This window comes from Rhinolophus ferrumequinum, chromosome 6 (assembly GCF_004115265.2).
Source record: "Rhinolophus ferrumequinum isolate MPI-CBG mRhiFer1 chromosome 6, mRhiFer1_v1.p, whole genome shotgun sequence".
In the NCBI taxonomy this organism is placed as follows: domain Eukaryota; kingdom Metazoa; phylum Chordata; class Mammalia; order Chiroptera; family Rhinolophidae; genus Rhinolophus; species Rhinolophus ferrumequinum.
The window spans coordinates 27,535,705-27,559,818 of NC_046289.1; the positions used below are offsets into that span (position 1 = coordinate 27,535,705).

The window sequence follows — 24,114 nt, forward strand, 5'->3', positions numbered from 1 at the left end:
TTAAAGAGGCATATCGGGAAGGAGAGCCCAGGAGAGTCATTCCAGAAAGTACAAGGAAACCAGGAGCTTGTGTATCAAAGATGTCAAAGGAGGGACAGAGAGATTCAAGAAGGATGTGAGGGAGAGCTGACAGATACAGCAAAGGTCCAGTAAGATAAAGAGCAATTTCATTAGAATGGTAAGGGTAGATTATATTGACTTCAATGTGAATTCAAAGTGAGAAAATGGACACAATAAGGGAAAACTAATTGGCTTGGGAGGGGATTTAGAAAAGAAAGGAAAAGAAAGACTGGATGATGTCTGGAGGGAATTTGTATCTTGTAAGTTGTACCTTCTCAGTTGAACCCAGGATTTCAGTTAAGGCTTCCTAAACTGTCCGGATAGCGCCGAGATGCCACATGGAGTCCCTCTGAACTGACACTCCTCCAGGTTATGGTTGGCCAAAGCTAGGGAGAAGCTGGGTGATGACTATTACAGACCTGCTTGCTTCCTCAGTGTTCAATAAAAAAGCTTCTCCACCCTGTCACTCCTCCCCCAAAACTTCTACCTCTAATGTAGACTTCGTGAATAAGAAGAAACAGTCAACCTAGTGGCAGGGCCAGAGAAATGACCTTTTCTGGTGTCTCTCAGGCCTTAAGATTCGCCAAAAACATGGTCCCCGTTTCTGGCATTTTCCTCCTTTCTACTCAAATGTCACTTGAGTATTTTCTTCTGAGGTTCAGCTTCGGGATTCTAGGATCATGTTCTTTACCTCTATATACTGAAGAGTAACAGCCCCAGTGAGGTATGCACTTAAGCTAAACATGATACTGTCTTTTGGCTCCAAATGTTCTCCATCTTGTGTAAATTCCAAGAGTTCTCCTAATTTACAACTAAACCATGACTCTTCCTGTTCTCTTCCTCACAAATTACCCAAACTTCCCGCAAGCTGTCAAGGTTGGACTGTGAGGCCTCAAGCAAAGACGAGAAGCCGGAACCTGCCCACCTTTCCTTCGCCTTTGATTAGCCCCAGGCCCCTGCCCCCACCTCTGCCCTCACACAGCCCTCCTCCAAGGCCTACCTGCTCCAGTTCTAACTTTAATCATACTTCCAGTTCTCTCCATGTGGGGCTCTAAATCAGGACCCTAGAAGAAAGGAATCTGATTAATTCACAACAAAGGACAGTCCCTTAACTCTCCAAACAGAGATTCCAAAAGTAATCTCAAATTAGTCAAAGTTCAGGCAGAGGTACCAAATGAAGAACTTCATAAAGTCTAGGTAATGTCCTGGAAGATGTTAAGAGGGATTACGATAAACACAGCAAATAAGACAAGAAACATTATGAATGAATGAGAGAATCTAACATTCCCTCCAGACAAGGCATCTGGACTTATTCCTAATACATATCTTAAGGAACTTACTGACTTAATTCAACATATATATTGAGCACCTACATATACTAGATTCCCTGTAGAGTACAAAGATAAGGGAAAGCACATGCCCTTAAAGCGTTTACAGTCAACGTGGGGAGATAAGACACATATATAAATAACTACAATATGAAAAACAAAGTGAAAACACATGGGTGATATAGAGCCAAAGCGTCAAAGATAAAAGGGAAGTGAGCTGAAGCTCAGAAGAGGGAAATGAAACAGGATCAATTGATGTGGGTTTTAGAATCACACAAAAGGCAATTCAAATCCTGATTCTGCCTATTGCTTCTTATAGGACCTAGATGTACTGCTTTACTGCTGTGAGCCTGTTTTGCCACATATAAAATTGGAGTAACAATACCTATTTCATAGAATTGCAAAGTGTCCAGGATTCGCACATTTTTAAAGACTTTAATATATCTGGCAGAGTACGACTAGGTAAGATGGAAGGGTCACTACACATAGTGTTAATATTCCTTCTCTTTCCCCACAGGGCTATTGGGCCTATTTCAGGGAAAGACAGCTGAGCACCTGCTATTTGCACACCAATTGTGCCTATTAATTCAATTAGTTGCCCAAGTTAAATGGGACAGAGGACATTCAAACTGTATGTGTATGTGCATGTTCACGCCAGGATAACAGCTGGAAATACAACCAACCTTCTTCTAAAAGGGAAGCATTAGAATACAGGTAAAGTTACCTACCATGTACAGCATGATACTGAACCATACTATTTTTTTGGACACAGCAGGTATTCAATAAATGTTAGGTAAATTGACATGACCTGAACCTGGCAGAACTATCAGTAAAATCTGTCACAGTGAATCCACTTTCAACAAGTGAGCACGGGAGGAAAAAGACATCCAAGGTTAAAAATTGGTCTGAGGTGATGGTTTGAGAGACTTCTATCTCTAGTCATGATGGAATAACCGGGAAATGAGGGAACTGACCATCTTTCCTTAAACAACTAGAAAGCCAGATATAATACATGTAAATTATGTTTTTCAGACATTCAACAATAAACAGGGCAGTGATCCTGAGAAAAGGGAAAGAAATGCAGTGAGCCCTACTAGTGCCCAGCTAACTCCCCTAACAGTTTCCAGGCCAACAGAGTACGGGGAAGAAACCTGAAAGACTTTAACAAGCTCGATGAGTTGAAGAGAGAGCTGGGAATTTAGGGAGACCAAGGCGGCTAGAATTTGCAGGGCAAAGTAATTGAAAGGAAAAAGCTGCAAAGAGAAAAAGCTCCAGATTTGCAGAGGGATCCTCTTGAGTCTTTAGTTGAGTACTGATATGTGCATGTGTGAGAAAACTAGCAAGGTGGGGAAATAATCAATGGAAAGAAGTAGGTAGCATAACCCCCAGGGCTCACAGAGAGTCAGAAACAGTTTACATTCCCACCGGCCAAAGTGGAAGAAATCTCCTTATAGGGCATTGATGGAATCTTCCAAAGGGTTTAGCCTCAGTAGTGGAACCAACCTAGCCTTAGTTTAAAGGCTGTTGTGGACCTAATCTAACAAAACTGGAATGCGAGCTTCGAAAGTATCAAACCATTTCCAAGAAACTGAATTGCTTCTAAGAACAAAGTCCAAAAGTAATGAAAGGAATACAAAAGCTCCAGCACCAGCAACATAAAACTCACCGTCTAGCTTCAAATAAAAAATTAATAGGCATGTAAATAGGCAGAAAAATATGACCGTATTAATTAGGTAAATCATCAAACAATAGAAACAGACCTAAAAATGACACAAATGATAAAGTTAGTCGACATGGATATTAAAATCTATTACAATATATTCCATGTGTTCAAGAAAGAAGAAAGCATGAGTACGATGAGGAAAGAAGTGGAAGACACAAAGAAGACCCAAATTGAACTTCTAGAGGGCCAGACACAAATATCTGAAATGAAAACTACATGGGATGGGATTAACAGATTAGACACTACTGAAGAAAAAGTTAATGAACTTGAAAACATAGCAATAGAAAATATCCAAACTGATATACATGGAACATCATCAGTCAGCAGTGGTACAATATCAAGCAACCTATCATATGTATAGTGGGCAAGCGCAATGGGGGTGGGGGGTGGGGGCGGGAAATGTGAATAGGCACAAAAAATATTTTAAGAAATAATGGCTGAAAATTTTCCAACTTTAATGAAAACTGTAAATGCACAGATCCAAGAAGCTCACCCCAAGAAAAAGAAGCACAAAAAGAAACCAAGGCACATCATAATCAAAATGCTGAAAATTAGTAATAAAGAGATAATCTTAAAATCAGCCATGGAGGGTTAGGGGGGAAGAGACACACACTGTATTTGGAGGAAAAAAATAATTGTAGCAGGTTTATTGTCAGAAACAATGCAATCCAGGAGGCAATAGAGCATCATGTTTAAAGTATCGAAAAAAATTCAGTCTGGCGAAGTTGACAGGAACTATGAAGGTCCCATCACTCATCCTTTTTTGTGCCCTGGAGTACGATTCTTCAGGGAAGCCTGTGCTGAGCACAAGATGGGGGTTTCAGTGCCCTTAAATACAGTTTTAAGTACAATAGCCTACGAAGAGTGAAAAGGGTATAAAGACACTTTCTAAGGCTCACAAGAGGGGCATTTACCCATGTTCTATACTTATGTACTCAAAACATTACAAACTGTAGCTCTTATGTCGTCTTATGGCAACACTGCTTAACACACTAGGAAAGAGACAAGAAAGGTCTACTGGAGGATTCATCCCAAAGCAGAAGAAAATCAAGTTAGAAATAAGAAGTGAATCTCATTAAGGAATGAGTTAGCCATACCAGCATCAGGCATGAGTAGGCCACCTTCCCTCCCACTGTACGCTTCTATTGGTTCACAGGCGTCTGATTGACCTCTACAGATTCCGATAAAATGTTTCCGAATGGAAGCATGCTCCTTGAGAAAAGTAGGTAAGAATAACTCAAGATGTGAATGAGAGATACTCAGTTCTTAGCTATACCATCCAGCCTCGGGCAGCAAAATCTCCTCCTCATTAAGTACCCTGGGCTACACCCCATTCTTCAGAGTCCAACTTGGTACTCCACATCCTGGGGGGATCATTAAGACAGCAATTTATCTGTTCCATGCGTTGGTTACTCTGGTCACCCCATTACATCGCAAACTAAATTGTATGGTACCAGGAAAACTGGGGCTCCATCCATTATACACTTTTCTTTGTAACCCTGAGACCAACACACACTCAAAATTTAACTCCAGTGTAAATGCCTAAGAGGGATCCTTCTCCCCAAATTACTTATTGCCTAACTAGTGGTTCTCAAATGGGGGCAATTTTACACCCCTTCCAAGATATCTGGCAACATCCAGGGGCATTTTTTATTGTTATAACTTGTGGGGAGGGTGCTCCTGACATCGGGTAGATAGAAGCCGGGGATGCTGCTACATGTCCCACATACAAGACAAGCCCCCACAACAAAGGATTGTTTGGCCCCAAACTTCCACAGTGTTCTGGTGGAGAAGCCTGGCCTCCGTGAATCAACGCTGCGCGCAGCAGCAGATGCCGGCAGATCTATGAGAGTTGCACACGCAGTACAGAATCCCCTCCCACGACGGGAAGGCCTCTCGTCCTGCCTCCTGTCATGAAAACATTTGCATTTTCCCATCACCCCGACCTTGGGTTTATAGTCCCTCAGAGAAGAGAGCAGCTGAGGAGTTCAGACATCTGGCTTTTAATCCCAGCTCTGCCTATAGCTGTTTGATTCCAGACATGTCACAAAACTTTTCTGGGCCCATTTCCTCCTCAGTAAAATAGAGGGGTTAGAAAAGATGACTTAAGAATTCTTCTGGCTCTAAAATTCTGTTTGAAATGCTGTGTTTGGCCTTATCTATTTACAATGAGTCAAAGAGAAAGGGGAAAGGATCCAGTTTCCGTGCACATCCACCCTCTGAAGGGCAGAAGTTCTTATATTGGGCCAACAAAATTGGGCCAAGGAAAGCTCCAGAAAAGCCAGCAGCTCAGGCATGAGGGACCCAGGAAAGGGTTCTGTAAACACTGGCTTTTCAGCCTAGGCCCTCAGATTTAAAATATGAAAGTCCTTACTTCCGAAGCTCCCACCTGCCTTCGCCCAGGCCCATCTTTGTGACTGGTATGAAGAGGAGGAGGAGGTGAGCTAGGGCCTTGTTATTCAACATACAGGCTATGAACAGCAGCACTGGCGTCACACACACACCACTTCAGAGCCTCCAAAGCCAGAGTCACCAAGAGTGATGGGGTAGGTTACTTTCTCCTCGCCTCTTTCCATGTCCACACAAGGCCCGAAAGAGGTAAGGCTTGAAGCACAAGCAAAATTAAGAGTTTTTCCAGTGACTGATTTGGCCCGCCCCTGTGGTTCAAAGGTTCCCCAGAAGGAAGGTGGCAAAAGGGGTGGTGAACCCAAAGGTACCAACTCTGATGGGAAGAGACTCATCATTTGCATCTGAACAGAGACCAACAGGAGTCCAAAGTTACATTTCTAAAGATTTTTTTTTTTTTTGCTGCTGCTGCCTTATGTTATATAAAGATTCTTGGGGGCAAGGGCTAAAGGGCAAAGCACACACACAGAGTAAACAAAAAATGCAGCAAGGGTTCCCCTAGCAGAGTGGTGGGGGGCAGCAGCTGGAACAAAAGCAAGACCTCAATGAAGGGTAGCGTAACAGAGCCCTAGTACAGAGGACAGAATGTGGGGAGAAGGGGGGCTGGACCCCACCCGAGTAGTCAGAGCAGTGAAGGAGATTAGGTTGCTGATCACCCCTCACCCCACCCGCTGTCGAAAACAGCAGATGGCCCAGCCCCGGGCAGCTGGCAGGGACTGCAATCTGTGTGCCTGTCTGCCCCTCCACCCAAGGCTGGAAATGGGGAGGAGCAGGGCAAAGTCTGGGGCCCATCTCAGGTGGAAACAACACCTTGAAAGAGGACGTAGGGCAAGGTGACGTCACCACCAAACGCTATGCCACCATGAGAAGACCCTCCAAATCAACTCGCAGAGTCACGCAAGGTTCTCCAGCACCTGCACGCAGCTCATCAGAAAGGTGGGGCTGGGGGAGGCCCCGTGCAGCTTGCAGAGAGGACTGAGGCATGCTGGTGCAGGAGGGCCATTTCATCATCCACACTCACTGAACACACCGCACTCCCGACCACAGCAGCCCCGTGGGAATATGGTGCTGACAGCAGGCGGTCTCTGGCCTCTGGGAGCTCACCATGGGGTCAAGAAGAATAAGGCGACAGTCATCTAGGGCTGAGCGCGAGGCAGAGGGCAAAGAGGAAGACAGAGGAGGGCACTCCGAGCGGAGTGGGCAAGCAGCAGTCTAATCGGACACGGCCTTCAGGAAGGTGTTAGCAGACAGCGCAAGAGGTGGATAAAGGGAGCGTGCGCATTCCAAGGACGGGAAGAGCACAGGCAAACGCCTGGAGGCAAAAGAAAACCGGGAACTGCAGCTTGTTCTGTTCCAGCCTGTGCTTCACCTCAACAGCAGTGGACTCATGGGTCTGTCCTGGGATCCGGACACATTACTGCCTCAAGGAACTTGGGCTCATCCTGTAAAGTCCAATCTTGCCATTTTAAGGGGGAAACTGAAGCGTAGAAACGGACCATGACCTGCCCAGGGACACATGGTTAGTGGCTAAACAAGAACTCAGTTCTAATTCTCACTAAGCCAAGTTCAATCAAATACCTCCCGGTCGGACTGAGCACTGGGCCCCCTCAGACAGCGCAGCCCCGCACTGTTCTCACCGCTCTCTCCTCTAAGCACGCAGGCAGTGGCTCCCGTCCAGGCCCCGCCAGATGACACCATCCAGCAGCATCGTCCCCAGGAACTCCCGCGTGGTAGGAGCAGCCCATGAAAAGGCAAGACTGGCTACCTGCCTCTTCTGGAAAAGAGGCAGAAGGCACAAACAGCAATACTCAAGGTAGGTTGTAGCTTGGTGCGGGGGGTGGGTATTTATGTGTGTGCTTTAGCAAAAATGGGTTCCCCTTGGGAATGAAGAAGGGTTGTTCTGAGAGCTGAAGGGAACTATCAGCCAACATGGTAAAAGGAGATGAGCCTGAGATAGTGCCAAACCAGGCGGGTTTAATTAAGACTCTCCCACCCTCTTCCCCAGGAAGCCCACCCCTCCCTATGGCTGGTCACACTAAGCCAGCTGGGAGAAGTAGTCATTTCAGGGAAGCTGAAAGCCTCCCTGTTGGCTCAGCTGTGGGGGGTGGGCCACCAGCAAGGGGGCAAACCACTGGAGCGTCGGGGTACAGCTGCCCTTCCTGTCACCTCAATATCTGCCTTCAATAGCCCTCACCTCCAGCCTGCTGCCCACTCTGAATCAGAGCGTGTGCGGAGTGGAAGACAGTGCTCGTTAGCTTTGCGAGTGTAACCCTTTAGAGAATCTGAACAGAAGGCACAGTCTCTCGACTCCAAAGCAGAATTCCTCCTCTTCTCAGAAAACAAAAATGTATGGTTAAAACTGTGCCGAAAGAGGCGAGGGGGCGTTACGGTTAAGCCCGTTTACCAACCTCATTTGGATGCCTGGCGAAGCTGAGCGCCAAGGCCTTGAAGCACTGGTAGGATGAAAACATCCCAATGCTCAGAAATCTTTTCTGTTCAAAATGCTCTCAGATGCTCTGACCCTACTCTCAAATGCAATCACCATAGGTTGGTCCTGGCTTTCAGGGCCAACACCAGCCCAGGGATACCCAGGACAAGAAAGACGCCCGCCAGAAAAACTGACTGACTCAGGGGCTGAAAAGCAATGTTTGGTCTAGTACAACAAAGGGGCCATAATGGGCATCCTGTGTCCTAAACTCTTTCACATGTGTCACAAGGAACTTCTGGGGGGGAGGGGCGGTGTGTGTGTGTGTGTGTGTGTGTGTGTGTGTGTGTGTAGAGAGAGAGCTGTTACTGAAGCCAGACTTCCTTCTCTTCCAGCCAAACAACCCTTTAAAACTTGCCTCCTGAAAGGAAAATGCAGTTCTGATTTCCAAACCTCACTGTTTGAGAGAACTTCTTGTTTTCTCTCTGCTTTTTAAGACAGATGAATGCTCCCCTAGGGGAAAAGCAGCTGTAAATACAGGACAGCGTAGAAAAAGAATCCTGCTGTGAGTTCCAGAGGAACCATTACATATAATACTATAGTAAAAAGCCTTCTCAAGAGAAGCAACAACACCCCATTCCAAATAGAAAACATACAAGTTCATTCAAAGTACTTCTCTAAAGTATAACCTTTGAGCAGATGATTTCTCTATACTCCATGGCTGTTTTCCTCTACTTAACAGTAATTCCTTCATATGGATAGTGAGTTTCTTCCTAGGAGACTTAGAAAAAACTAGTTCACAACTCAATCAGAGTACCTGCCACTGAGTGTCTGTTATTACTGTGAATGAAAAGTGGGCTATGCAATAAACCTGACAAGCTCAGGGGGGCCACGTGGCAGGCCTGACAAACTCAGAGGCCGAAAGAAACCATAACACAGGACGGTCTGATCACAAAGTCCTAACTGGGCAGGTCATGGCGGATAGTCACATCACAGGCTTATAGCTTCCTTAGCAAAGGTCAATGTTTACCTTAAGTGAGCTCCGTCCATTGTTCTTGTTGTTTTTTTAATTTGACTTATTTTTTAAATTGGGGAATATTAGGGAACAGTGTGTTTCTCCAGGGCCCATCAGCTCCAAGTCGTTGTCCTTCAATCTAGTTGTGGAGGGCGCAGCACAGCTCCAAGTCCAGTCGCCGTTTTCAATCTTTAGTTGCAGGGGGCACAGCCCACCATCCCATGTGGGAATTGAACCAGCAACCTTGTTGAGAGCTCACGCTCTAACCAACTGAGCCACCCGGCCGTCCAGCTGTCCATTGTTCTTATTCATCTAGGATAACGTATCTTTGAAATATCAGAAAAATTTTCTTTTCTAGATCTCTCATTGGAACAAGCCCCCAGCACGACAGCACAAGACCACCAGAGCAGGAGACCACAGAACCCCTCACTGTTATCTTGTTCCCCGCATACCAGCTCTATGTGTTATAAATGTTAAAATTATTAACTAGCCTGTACTCACCAATGTAAAAGAAGTGTTTCTCCATTTTGCCTTTTATCCAATTCTAGAGATTTCTCCGCTTTGCTTTCTCTGTCCTCCTTAATCTATCACCAATGGATGTCACGGAACCCTCCTTACATCTCCTCCTTTGATTCTAATGTATAAAATAAGCTGTAAAACTGTCATTCTCTGGAGCATTTTCTCAATCTGTTGAGATTTTGCTTGCCGGAATATGTCACCAGTTTGACCCAAATGCACTTATAAAAATCCTCCACAGGTTTGGACTTTTCTTCCATTGACATTATCATCCTCATAATTATTAAAGGGCTAAAATAAACTTCATTGCCAAACTGCTGCAGACATTTAAACACAGTTAAGCCATCATGTTTTTAGGTAGACTGAGGCCACAATATTTAGTAATGGAGACTAGAATGGGAAGAGGGTATAAATCTGAGTGAGATAGACAGCCTGGCTTCTGCACTTAATACTTTCCAAAAGGAATAACATTTTTTAAAGGCTCAGGATTCTAGGAAATCACCCACTGGCTTATACCCCTCCATCACAACAGTAATGAGGCTGCCTCCCCAATACCTAGTATTTGCCAAAAATAAAAGATCTAAAGAGATATTTCAGAGAAAGTTTATGAGAAGAAAATTCAAGCTGGTTTTATTTCGTACAAGCTACAATTAAATGGCTTTGCCTTTGCAACCACACTTCCTACCTAGAATTCCAGTAAGTTTTGATGTGCCCCATAGATTTAAACTGGATTTCAGGGAATTTAGCTGGCTGAAATTGGCCCCAGCCCACAGTTGTTACTAACCTGTTTCACAGTTCTAGGTGGGTCTAAGAAATAAAAGGCAGATGGGGGGAAAAGTCAGCATAATGCTTAAAAATCTGCCCAAGTCAAAAGAGGAAGACACAGCTTTTAATTTCATGGGAGAATCTATTCTTCAAATGAAAAATGCAACATAAATCTGTAAGTCCCATCACTGACAAAGCAAACAAAGAAAATGTTTGTATTTGCAGAATACATTCAAATCTCCAAACTTCCAAAAAGAAATCAATACAAATGTCATGAATACAAATAAATCAAATCCTCAGTTGACAGGTCTGCCACTTAATTGTTCCCTTAAACAGTAAGCTTCCCCACGTCAGGGACCTTTCACATCCTCCTTTTGGGAGGATTTACCACACAGGCATCTGACCTCACCACAATTCCTCAAGTACCCTGGTCAACTTCTAGGAGGAACACATTTTCACACCGAGGTTTCACGAGAATCTCAGGATGAATTTTTGGAGATAAGCCTGACCCTTCCTGTCCTTTCCATTTTCTCTCAGGTCTTGGTTTGCAGAGTCCAAAAACTCCTGGATGGTCTTCTGGCCTCCAACCCCTGCTCTGCTCCAGGCCATCCAAAATCCTGCTAGGAACCACACTCCCAAAGCACTGTCAGATCACCATTCATCTCCAAGGGTTCTACCCCTTGCATCTACCTGTCGACCCCACATAGCATCCTTTCCTGACCATCCTCTGTAGACAGCTTGCAAAATGCACGGAAGGCACAGGCCCCAGCCCACCGGGAACTTCCATGCAGTTGGGGAGGCTGCATACCCAGGCAGCAAACGAGGCGCGCAATAAGGCAAAAGTATTCCAGGTAGGTCCAGTAAACTGCTGAATCGTGAGGTATGAGTAATTAGAAAATAAGGAAGAACAAGCAGCCACTTGTGAGTAAAAAAAAAAAAAAAAAAGAGGAAGAAGACAGGGATCTGAAGCAAGACAAAAAGGGTCTTAAAAAAGGAAGAAAGGGAGATGTGAGCTGACAGCTTTGAGGGCTGAATACGTATGGAGAAGGAGGAGGGAATTTCTGGGGCTGGAGGCTGAAGTGAGCATGATAAACTGGGGATTTGGGGGATTGGGAGGTGGATGGGGAAAGGGGGCGGTGGGCACGGCCCAGAATAAGGGAAGCACAGAAAACAAATTCCGTTTGAGACCCTTCAGGACAATTCCTATCGTTTTCCTAGGACCTCTCACAGAGCAGTGCAGCTTATCCCACAAAGCGCTAAGCATTCAAGTGAATGCTGACAGTAAGGCCCGTCTGTGCAGCCACAGAAAACAGGCGGAAAACTTCAGCCTTGGAGCAGTCAGCAGTGGGGAGCCAGGGAAGTTCTGGAGCAGGAATCTTAACCTGATCCAATTCCACATGCGTTTACGGAAGGCCTCCTACGTAAGAGGCACCAGAATTCAGGGCCTTGCCCTCAAGAAGCCTGCTACCAAGGGAAGGGCTGGAAATCCTCCCTCCCACACACAGAGCTTCCTTCTCTTACCTAGTCTCACTTGAGACAAGAATGCTGTTCACGGGACATGAACATGGCAAGAGAGACTAAAGCAGCCTGGGAGGTCAAACAGGATGAAGAGGTCCAGCCAGGGTGCTGGTGACAGAAACCTACAGAAGAAAGAACTGGCAGGGGCCGGTTCATGACTGGAAAGGAGGGACTCAGAAGGGTGTGATGATGACACAGAAGTCAGAGGGCAGGAAAGACTCAGGTTTCAGGTCCCGGATGGTGACTGTATCTTCAGGCCATGCTTTGGTTCCCTGACTACTAAATGCTAAGGTAGGTCAGCTTGGCCATTCTGCCTGTTTCTGGGAATGGGGGTGACATATTCCATCTGCCCAAGGTTTTCTGTGCTAGTTGTGATTTCCTGTAATTCCCGTTTGCAACAGGGTGAAGGGAATCAATACGGAAGAGATGACGATTCCGCTGGCCATCACCAGAGTGATAAATACATCTCAATAGTCCTGCACTAAAGTTTTACTGGCAGGTCTCATCCTGGGAAGAAGAGAAAAGGGGGAGGAAACGTGACACTTAAAAAGACCTGAGGCAGTGTTCTCCCTACCCAATGAGTTTTCCTCCTGGGCAGAGCCTTCCCAGGTGCATTTAGTGAGAAAGAAGGGATGAGATGGGGCACTATCAACCCTGAGGACCTGTACAAGTTCCTACAGCGAAAAGAGGCCCAAGATTCCTTATGATTGGCCTACGTGAAAAATGAGCACAAAACCAGGAGAGCAGAATCTATGTGAACCAGGCCAAAAACGCTGGAGTATGCAGCAGGACTGGAAACAAGCAGTCGGCCTTCCATACTAACTGCTCTGAAGGGGAGACGATGTTTGGGGACACAGTGTTGCTGAGTGCTTATCCCCAAGAAGGGCTGCCCAATGTAAGGCCATGAGCCACAGGAGGGCCAGCGTGGCATCCAGAAATGCGGCTGCTGCTTCTAACACCCTGTGGGCCACTCTGCCATCCCTGACTGTCCTGGACAAAGGTAGCAAAATAACAGGTGAACAGTGGTGATCTCTAGAAGAGAAATCACATGACTGCGAGTAACCTCTACTTCCTAATCTTTCTTTAAGAAACAAGTACAACTTGTGATTTCTTAAATTAAAAAAAAAACAACAGTAAGTTAATGGGGGAAACGAATTTGAGATGTGTACCTTTACAAAGGAAAAGTGCAATGAGCCCTCTTTCCTAACCATTAAACAAAAATAACAGGGGAAAAAAGAGTGCAGATTGAAAGAACAAACAGTTGGTTAAAACAACGTGGTGGATTCTCTGACATTTTCTACACAAGTACTTCTCTCCCACCTGTGGCAGATTCTGACTGCCTGAGAACAGTCATGCTATCCCCTTCACACAGGGTCCTCAGAGGACTAAAACTAGAATGTGACCCGAGATTACCTGTTATCACAAAGCATTTTCCCAGTGCTCTGTTAAGGCTTCCTGTGGATGGCTAAAGGTCTTTTTTATAAGCCTGTGGTCTGGCTGTGTCAATGGGAATGGGATGTTTTGTGATTCTGCAGGGCTTGATTCCGTAACTGGGGTGATCATACTCTCAGTAACATGAAACCTCAGGATAATAGTAATAGTATCATTAACTGGCCTTTGACTGCTTAATCATTGTGCGTGGATTTAAGCATCTTCCATCTAGTATCTGATTTAATCCTCACAACAACCTTAAAAGGTAGGTACTATTACTATCTTCATTTTTAGGCAAAGCAGAGAAGTTAAATAACTTGCCCAAGGTCACACAGATAACAATTCATGCAACCAAGATTACAAATTAAGCAGCCTGGCCCAAAGGCACGCAATCTTGGTAGAGGTTCAAATTTATTCCATGTTGAATAATGTAATTGATTTTATATTAAAATTCTCCTGGATATATGTATTATGGGACAGGAGGCAAAATTCCCATTTATTATAAAAAGAAAACAGGAAGCTTTGAAGATTGTTCACACTGCTGCTTGCTGCTCTCTGATGGGCTTGGACTTGGCTTCCCAGCTCCACTTGGGAAGCAGTGCAGAGGGAAGTGTGTTTAATATTCGGATGCCAGGACCCACCCACAAGGCAAGTGATTCCCAAGGCACTGGGTGGGTCAGGTAATTCTAAAGCACACTTTGAGAAACACTGCTTTGGGGTATTCCGAAGAAACTTCTGAAGCCACTGCAAGATTTGGGAATTAGGTCCTTAGATGGTGATGGCTAACTCCTCTGAATTACTCATGAGACAGATAATCACTTCCAGTAACAGGCACCACAAGCTAATAATGCTGTTGACAGAATGGAGTGGAGTGAACAGGAATTCAGAGACATTTACTCCCAGAGCTCTCATGCATCAGATGAAGAGACTGCCTTCTCCATGATCTGCATGAATGTTTGCCCCCAATCTTCCACATCAGAAATATTACCTGGCTAGAAGTTGTCTCAAAAAATGAACCTGTTTTCTCTGGAAAATGACTGCCAAAGATGGATACATTGCATATTAATGATCAAATGCAGATATCCTTAATAGAAACTTCAAGAGCAATAGGCTGAGAGGGGAAGTTATGTTTTTTTTAATGTGTGTTCTTTAAAAGTCCCAGCACAAAGCACATTGCCTGGATCTTTGCACTGGTTTGTAGACTGAAGAAAGCTGCACTCGCTATAAAGTTCTGCCTGTTTCAGTCAGTCAGTAAATATCCACCAACATACCTGAGCTCACCAATCTGTCCTTCCTCTTTGTCTTCAGTTATCTTGTATTTCTACGGCATTAGTGTCCAAGAAAGACGGCTTCAAGTTCGTAACTGCTTGCAGTAACTGAATTAAGTTACGCAGAAATGCTAACACTTTCGTGAGCACCAGCCTGACCTTTCCCTGCTCCTTTTGGTCTCTCAGGGTAAGTCCTGGCTGCTGCCACCCTTGAGGTGGGACTCCTTCAGGGTCTTTACACAGGCCACATGGTGTGGCCAAGGGTTCAGACTGCCTGGCTCTGCTCCTTACCAGCTGTGCATCCTCGAAAGGTGTTTTTAATCCTCTTTTGGCATCAATTTTCACAACTGTAAAATGGATATAATGTAAGCAATCTACTTCAAAGCTGCTGTGAAGATTAAATAAGCTAATACATATAAAGCACTCAGAACAGTGCCCGGCACATAAAAAACACTTAATACATGTTATCTTTTATTATGAGTCTACCTTGTAATATTAAGAAAGTTTTGCATAAATCTAGAGCTTTATACTTTTCGAAGCACTTTCAATTCATTATTACAAAATCAGTCCTCACGATAACCATTTAAGTTAGACAAGACTGGAAATTTACGAACACTTCCTGCTATATGAAAAAGGAACTAGCCTGACCGCCGGACCTGTTTACTCATCATCCCCTCATTAGGTCAGAGACCTGTCTCAATCACCTTTGTGTACCATCCTCCCACACATACTAGCACGTATCAATAACTCAATGTTGAATTGGACTGAATGTAGGGTTGGCCATACTGTAAACAGCAACCCCAGCCTTGTGGCAAGGAACTGGGAACAAGTCAGAATCATCCTTCTCGGGAATTCCTGGCTGCCTTAAACACAGAGACTAGAGGGCTCCCTTTCCCACTCCTGACTCCATCTCATCCCTGAGAGGAAAAGGAGCATCTACAGTAGAGGGGGCAGCTAGGGGTCACTTAGTGGTACTAGTCTTTGCACAATCTCCGAGGCAATAGGGAGTCACAGGGCATTACTTAGCCTCTCCCACTGGGCCAAATGGGGATCTATAAATGCGGTGTATCCAAGGCAGATAATGCTGCCTTCGCTAACTGAAATGGGAGCTGCCTTTCAGTAGAGTACGGGCCAGTCTATAAATACCAGGGTTTAAAAGGCTTCCTGCAGGGCCCAACTGCCACCTGCCTAAATACAGAGGCTATCTGGTCCTCCCGGCCCAAAAACAAACCCCTCAGAGCTTCCTTCAGGGAAGAGCTGCCATTATACCAATGGTACACACCCTTCCAAGTTATACCCCAACTTTGTTTTCCTTTTCGTCTACTTTGGTTTATTTTTCTCACCAACCTCTCCTTTCCATACCCTCCACCCAGGACCACCGCTCCCCTGCAGCTCCTACCTGGCCCGTCCTCCTCTCTCCGGGCATCTGTCCTCTGTCACCCTCACCACCCCATCCTCCACCCCACTTCCTAATCCAGATATTTTATTTAAAAAATGAAAAAAACACAGGCTGTGGAATCACTCCAACCTTGGTTCTGGCTCCAACCCAGTAAATTCTAGTACTTAACTTTTGAAGCTCGGTTTTCTGATCTCACAGTGAAAATAAGCCCCCTCGGTACAGCACCCAGCACAGGGCCTGGCACAGAGCATGCGTGCAATGCTTCCTGCCTTGCCCCACTCCCCACAGTTTGCTTTTCTTTTCTGGGCCCTGTGACCTTGATACAGCCACTCTTTCTAGGTATCACACCTGCTACATCCAAATACCTTAATCCACAGAAATAACTCGAATGATGAACATTTTCATTACCATGGTATCTGTGCAGCAGCATGTTCTGGGCACATCGTCCCATCAGCAACCTTCAAATTACACTGAAGAGAGGACTGGTCCCCCACTTCTCCACCACAAACGACTCATTTGTGAGGAAAGTCACCAGAGGGGATGGGAAAACAGAGTTGAGAGTCACTTCTGGCCAGAAGCAAGGGATAAATAAAGGCCTTTATGAGGCAAGGGTAGCACGAAAACCCCAAAAGGAAGATTCCCATAATTCCACATTTACATGTAAAACATTTTTAATTAATTCTGACAGTAAGAACAGCTGCCAGTTTTACTGGAAACACCACCTGGCTGATTTCTGTTAAGGCCCAGGCACGACTCACATAGGCCCCGGGACTGCCTACAATATGGTCCCCAAAAGGTGCCTCCAAGATGACAGCTCCAAGGCAGTGTGCCATCCTCTCTCCCCAGCGCCCTAACGCTGCTCCTGCAAGCTCACGATTAGGCCTGAAACCAACCCAGAGCTTGGTTCTTTTATAAGTATCTCCTCCAAAACTTCTAGGCATCACCCTTATAACCAGATTTAATTTAAGCATATCTATCTTCAAAAATCAGATAAATACTACAGAAACGTGATAAACAGCCTGAACAACTTGTGTTTTAGAGGGACTTTCGTAAAGCAGATGGAGGGTAATTTTTCCACTGAACAGTCTCATTGTGCAATTAGCTAAGTGTAAAAGGGTCCTTTCCATGAGGTCTCTAAGGTCATCTGAGAATCTTTCTTTTGCCAAGCCAACAGGAAGCACTTTGATGCCATAAAAAAACCAGGCTGGGAAAGAAAGCAGGCTGGGAATCAGAGCAGACTTGTCCAGAGGTGCAGTGACTTGGTTGGTATTAAGGAATGAAAAGTGAGGGCCTCGGGAGCAGATCCCTCAGACTCTTCAGCTCCTGAGGAGCAATTATAAAATGCAAACCCAATACCCACCGCGAGGATATAGTCCAAAGAAAATGGACTAAGGTTTGCCAGCCACCACTAAATGTAAATTTGGGGAAAGGTGTATGTAAAAGACATGAAAACAATGTAAAACCTATCAAGTGCAAAAGTCTGTACAAATATGCACACACCTTCATCCACTCCACTGAGCAAACAGACTGGTAAACATTTGACATTGTAGTGCCTGTATTTTTCATCAGCTGGTTAAGTATCTCATGACGTGCAAAGAAGGCATGCAAATGAGGTAAAGTCTGATAAAGAGAGAACCGAAAGGGCAAGGGTGAGAAGTACACTGTACAAACCCAAGGTGAGAAACTGGAAGCGTGATCGGCTCTGGCCCCCACAACGAGTCGGGGGACGAGAATCACTCTCTGGAAACAAGACTGGGCAGAAATCACTCATGGGTGTTTCCTCTCAAAATGTGAATATACAGAACAGGAGCCGATAGCAAAGCTCAAAATCTATTTCCTACCGAGCCTGGCTCCAGTCCCACAAACAGGCAGGTAGTTATGGAGAGGTGGGAAGTCACAGGCAGGACCAAAGTGGTGTGGAGAGACGCCTCTCCCTAGACACTGAGCCCACCCTCGTGCAGGCCTTCCGCGATGACAGAGCGAGATGAGCAGACTCAGCACTGGGAGCCTGTCATGTAGATCCATCCCAGCAGCAGGGCAGGTTAACAGAGAAGGCCAGACCTGAAAGAGTTGAGAGACCTGAGCCTGCAAGGGCAGTGGTAAGGAGTCTCCCAGGAGGACGTGGAAGAAAAGAGAGAGGAAATAAGCCCCTCCCTTTTGTCATTCTGTACGTGGTCCATCTGCCTTGGGAAGGGGAGAAAGGACCTGCTCCTAAGCTGGCCTCTCCCCTTGCTCGGCCCCTCTCTGTCCAGACTGGTGGTGCCTCTTACATGCACAGCCCTGGCCAGTGCTGATAACAGTTCATATTTACTGAGCAATTCTATACGCCAAATAGCAGGCTGATTGCTTTACATGTCTCCTCCAAACCCTCCACATGTAAGATACTATGGTTAACCCCCATTTTCAGTGGAAGAAGATGGGGCTTAACAAAGAAACTTACCCAAAGCCACACTAACTAGACACAAAATCTAACACTGTAAGAGCAAGGGTTGACTACTAATATCACTTCTTCCCCAAAAAAACTGCCATTTGAGTATCTTTGATTGTCAGGTACTGTATCTAGTGTTTTAAATATCCTATTTTATTTGATTTTCGTAATAATCCCATGAGGAAATACTTTTAAACATAATTTTAATTAAGTCAGATATACCAGCAAAAAACTCAAATGACACAAAAAAGTTGAAGAAGTTAGTTCCTGTTTCCCTTCCTTATCCCAGAATTCCTGACCCCAGGTAATCATTAATATCTCGGTAGCTATTCCTCTAGAGATAGGTAGTGTGTAATTATCATCTCCATTTTACAAAAGATGAGGCTGAGGATCAGAGGGCTTACGTTTGCTCAAGGTCAGACGCTGGGAAGTGGCTAAGCGGAGGGAGAGTGAGAGCAGGGCCCGTCTGACTCGAGGCCTGCTCTCCTCCACTGCCTCCCATTCAGCAGCCACTTCCTAAAACAATCGCCCGTTTTCATTCCCCATAGGAAAGGGGGAAACTATGCCGGGCCCAGAGCCAGTCTTCCTCCTCCACTTTCCCAACTAAATGGAAAAACCAGCCAGGACTGGCCAAGGACACCCTGTCCCAGTAACACCAGCACTGCTTTATGTTTCCTCAAATCGAAGCTGTCCTGGGTGAGGCAGGACCTCCACCTTTACATCCTCACTGCCCACACAGGCTCATCTTTCAGAGGCTCCTCTGCCTCTGAAAACAAGGGCAGGACAATGGGCAAGACGAGGTCACGCCTCACCGATAGGAGACCATGGGTCCCTAGGTCAGCAAAAAAAAAGGAAGGACACTCCTTCAGGACCCTCATGAATTCTGAGGCCAAGACAGTACTCCTTTGGAAACAATATGAGGGGCATCTCGGGGAGGCCCTGGGCTCACCCTTGCTACTTGGAGTCAGAAGACATGTGCAGAAAGACAGAATTAAAATTGCAACAATGCCTGATACAGATATGTTCGTAGAACCACTCAAAATCCCCATCACAGAGCCCTTGGAACCCAAGGAACTCTGAACTTCTGCTCTGGCAGAGCTCCAACTAGACTCTCTAATAACCCAAAACTGCATGAATTTCTAGATACCAGGGTTTGCTCCCGACGGCCTCCCCTGCTCCTCCAAAAAATAAAACCCCATGGGCTACATGGGAAAGCTTTTTCCTCAGATGAAAGTTGCCTTTTTAAATTAGGTACATTTTCACATTTTTGTCCCATCAGTACACAAAAATATACTGATATCGTGACCTTGAGAGAATCTATGTGGAGATGGGGGTGGGAGAACAGGAAAGAGAGTGTTACTGCTTTTCATGAGCAAGTTAAAATTTAGCCAGTCTGCAATCCAGGAGGTTTCTCATTCCCCTGCACGGGATACCAATGTCTGATTCCGCCTGAGCCCAGCTGGCTCAGCAGAATATTTACGTGTACAGTGGCTGCTCAGTGTCTACTTGTGATCAAAGGCCTTGGCTTTCCCAGTTGTAAAATGGGACTAAAACCCTTCTCAGAGCATTACATGATGTCTTCTGTGGAAAGCATTTTGCAAAATGAAGAAATCTTTATTGCTACTAATACGGATACCCAGCCTGCAGAGAAAACAGAGGAAAATTAAACCAGCACTTTCCATCCTTAAGGGCTTGAAATCTATGAGGGTAAAAGAGACTAACCCAAACACTGGAGAACAATTCAAAAAATTTGTTAGCCTGTGCTGCAAAAAATCCCTGTGGGGAGATGATGATATGGGAAAGTGCATTCAATAAATATTTCTTCAATTAATAAATGCGTTCAGATGCATTGCTTGAAAAATATCTACTTTGTGTCTATTCATAGTTTTATCAACAACAAAGGCTCTGAAATCTGTTCATTCTACGGTTGCTTGCATATATCCCAAGAAAAGCAGTCAGTATTTATAGAGAGCAGCCCTTCTTTCAAAGATGTGATTTTTCAAAAGCGTACACAGACCCACAAAGGAGATGACCCACATAATTATATTTTATAATTCTAGAACCACCCCCAAAACAGCTCAATTCTGGAGAACACAGAAACAAGCCATCCTATGTTAACCACTTTGTTGCCTGCAACCAGATTCACAGTGGATGCTAAAACAAACAAACAAACAAATACACAAAAACAACATTCTGGACAACCGCTAACACCCTCTCTTTCCTTCACGGTTCTCCCACCTCCATGGTTCCTGAGCTACCTTCTTTTCCTGGCACTAGTCACAGCGAACTTGGTGAATGTTAACAGCATTTTATCACAGTTTATATTTGTTTTCACTCAAAGCAGGCCTCCCTCCAAACGTCTTTTTAGAATGTCATTAATAATCCCACTCTGTTTCCTTGTCATCAAGGCTCATGAGCTCAAAGTCACCCTGCCCTCTCACTCTTTTTATTTTAATTCTCTATACTTTGTCAATTACTTATCAACCAACAAATTAATCCAGGAGCTGAGTACAAAGGAGTGGACAAGACAGTCACTGACCTCAGGGGACTTCCGATGTCAGCCTAGAACCTGGGCCTACACAGAAATGGCTACCCTTAGAGGTAAAATATATGGGGACATGCATTTATTGGGAGCTTTATTTTTGCCAGTATTGTATTAAGTCCTTTACTGCCCTCAGTAGGTTATACAGCCACAGACATATCAGAAAAAGGGATCACAAATCAACATTTAGATGTAAAACTGAGGTTCGAGGGAAATGGAAGAAAGATTCTCTAAGGAATTCACACCACTGATCCTACTTCCCAATTTCTTACTGTTGAATACACACCTGCTTTTCTCTCTTAACTTAAAAAAAAAAGGTATTTCAGAGTCAGAAAACGTTCCCACATTAAAAGTTGATTGGTTAAGTAAAAGCCAAAAACCAGGCATCCTCACACTAGACTCAACTCCTAGACCTAGCTCACTCTATAGGGAAAGGCAACTTGCTTCCTTGTTTGGGAGGCCAGGACAGACTCTTCAAGGATATTTTTAAAAACCTCCTCCATTCCAGGGGGATTATTGGTTTTGGGCACAGATGTCACTGAAAAAGTCAGAGCAACTCCTTCAGAGTAGTCAAGCTGAAAGTCGACTTTACACAACAGATCCCTCTACTACTACTTTCAAATGAAATAATCCATGGTTATTCCCCCAGAACGTTAACTCCATGAGCACAAATACTGTGTCCATTTTGTTCCTTATTCACAACCGTATACTACCGTAGCCACAGCTACTCACTAATACTTGCCAAACAAATCACTAGATCTACTTCCTTTCGGTTTCTGCAGCAACCATCTACCCATCTCCCACCAGCATGAAGTTACATCCCAACCAGATTTATCAGTTCATAAATTATTATGACTTGAAAGTGCATGTAAAGGGAAAGAAATATGGACCAACGAACTCTGATGAAACCCGGAGCCTGTTTTCCTTGCCATACTGCTGCGTAACAAGCAAATTCACCACAGGATTGAAACAAGGAGGTAGATGGCCTTCCCGTGACAGAGTTTCTACCTGGAGGCGGACTGGAATCAAGGAGTGATAAAGGTGTGACCAGCCAACACACTATTGGTCAATTCTCTATAAATGTCCTGAGCATGCCAACGGAAAAGCAGCACCCAGTGCACACAGAACTGCTCATCGGCTCTCAGGATGGGGAAAGGCAGCATGTACGACCTCAGCCCAGGCAGCTTATTTCCTTTCTGGCTGTTCAGAGACATGCATCCCACTGCATTTGGATGGGTGGCTGATCCCACATAACATAAACCTGAGGAAATCAGAACCACAGTTGTGAAGGGTTCTGGTCTGCTGGTGGGGTAGGAGGGAGGGAATGTCAGCACCCCCCGACATGTTTCCAATTACTGGGCAGTTCTACTACACCTAGAATGTTACCAGTTCCTGCCACTGTCCCACCTGGGCAAAGAGAACCCCAAGAAAGGGGGAAATGACTCAGAGAACACTTCCCACTGGCCTGGAGTCAGGTGGTATTTTTGAACTGCAAAGCAGCACCGTACAGAGATAAAACACTTAAGCAGGCCCAACCTAAGAATAACAGTGCCCGTTTTCAGAACAGTTCTACCCTTAAAGACTCATTCCCCTTTGTAATTTCACTATTAGACTCAAAACCACAATCACAAAAGGGGCGTGAATTTGTTCCTAACAATATGAATCACACACCCTGATGGGCTCCCAAACCCCTTCCCGGGACAGGCCCAAAGGAGAAGAGAAATCGAATACACTGGGGTAGAGAAAGCACTAGACTAGTCATCAGGGGCCCTGGCTTCTCCCCTGGCCCTGTCACCACTCAGGCAAGTCAGCTCTGAACATCCAGTTCCCATTTTTCCTTTCTATAAAGTGAGGAGGTTCCAATTCTAGCTTCTCCTGAGCCTACAGAGTCTCGGCACATATGCAGTTTGCTGTGCAAGGAGTTTTGTGGTAACATCTGGATACTATAGTCAAGAATTTGAACCTTCAGATAAGTGTTGTCTCACTTCATTCCATCATTTGAGATTCCTAGGACTTGGGAATAGAATTTGCATTAACAGGTAGAGCCTATTCCAAATCCAAAACTTTTGGAAGTGAATTGTGGCAGGGAAGTTATGGCTGCATTCACACACACACAGGAATTTTTGGAAGGACTGATCCTGGGGCTTGGCTCCAGGTACAGAAACCTAATACAAGTATAGGAGAAAATAATTCAAGTTCCTGGTTTTTGTCTGGCTTATTGGACAAAAGGCATGTGCCCTGTGTCCCACATGCTTCTCTGGGGTGGAGCCATACTGACCCTCTGATAAAGAGATTAGGTAGCCTGCACATACCATGCTTTCAAAAGCTTTCGGTGGGGATCTAGGAGCAGGGAAAGCAAGACCAGCTAACTGCATCATTTCAGTAACAGACTGGTATGATGTGAAACTACACAGGGCTAAGTCCTGTAGAGGAAATGACACTCCCAGCGGCACCATTTGTTCCTCTTTGTGTCTGGCATGATCTATATTTTTAACCTTGGGTGCAAGTAAGGTCCAGCAGTAAGAGCCCTCCCCTTCCCTCGCTGACTGGCTCTCTGTTCCCTAAGCATTCCACTCGCCAGCCTAGCAGAAGCCTCTAAGCAGGTGCACAACCCTGGCATGGAATTTGTCATAGGAAATGCTTCTAAGATCTATAAATTACATTTGATAAGGAAGCCTCTGTGGGGTTCATGGTAAAGTTCTCTCCATAAAACGCAATGATGCGATTTAGAACTGAGGCCTAAAGATGCTGAAAATCCTCTTTAAAAAAAACCAAAGTAGCAGTCAGTACATACGCACTGAATTCGGGCAGTACTGCATCTGTCAACGCACACTACCATTTCAAGTTCTACACCAAAGATTTAGAAACAATGCTGTTGGAGAGTTCAAACTTCATAAACACATGATTGTGTGTTTGTGTGTGTGTACACACGTGCATACGTGTACATCTTTTTCTAAATCAGGGCAATATCCTCAACACCTTAAGACCAACAGATTTTGCTGTTAACACTGTTCTTCCCCAAACAAACTGCATAACCCAGTAGAATGGTAATTTAAAGAAAATGAATGCAGCTTTTAAAATATCTCCCTGAAAAATGAAAATATATGTTCACACAAAACCTTATACATAGATGTTCATAGCAACATCATTCCTAATAACCGAAAAACAAACCCGAATGTTTATCCATTCATCTGTAACATGATGAATGGATAAACAAAAGGTGGTATACCTATACAACAGATTATTTAGCAATAAAGTGAAATCAAGTACTGCCACATGCTACAATATTA

At 44.8% G+C, this 24,114-nt stretch overlaps 1 protein-coding gene and 1 long non-coding RNA gene across 3 annotated transcripts in view; one reads left to right on the forward strand and one right to left on the reverse strand.

Annotated features, from left to right (window-relative positions):
• Positions 1 to 24,114, reverse strand: part of SUSD6 (sushi domain containing 6) — a 91,774-nt gene that overhangs the window by 61,687 nt on the left and 5,973 nt on the right. The window contains exon 1 of one of the 2 annotated variants that reach the window (XM_033106867.1): positions 1,061 to 1,125. The exons of the other annotated variant lie outside the window; for it this stretch is intronic. The gene's annotated coding sequence lies outside the window, so the exon portion shown is untranslated. Of the gene's footprint in view, positions 1 to 1,060; positions 1,126 to 24,114 lie in introns of those variants that run through there. 2 annotated transcript variants of the gene reach the window in all.
• Positions 6,292 to 9,840, forward strand: LOC117022761 (uncharacterized). The gene is made up of 3 exons (XR_004423119.1): positions 6,292 to 7,036; positions 7,171 to 7,330; positions 9,316 to 9,840. It is a non-coding gene; the product is annotated as an uncharacterized LOC117022761 (long non-coding RNA).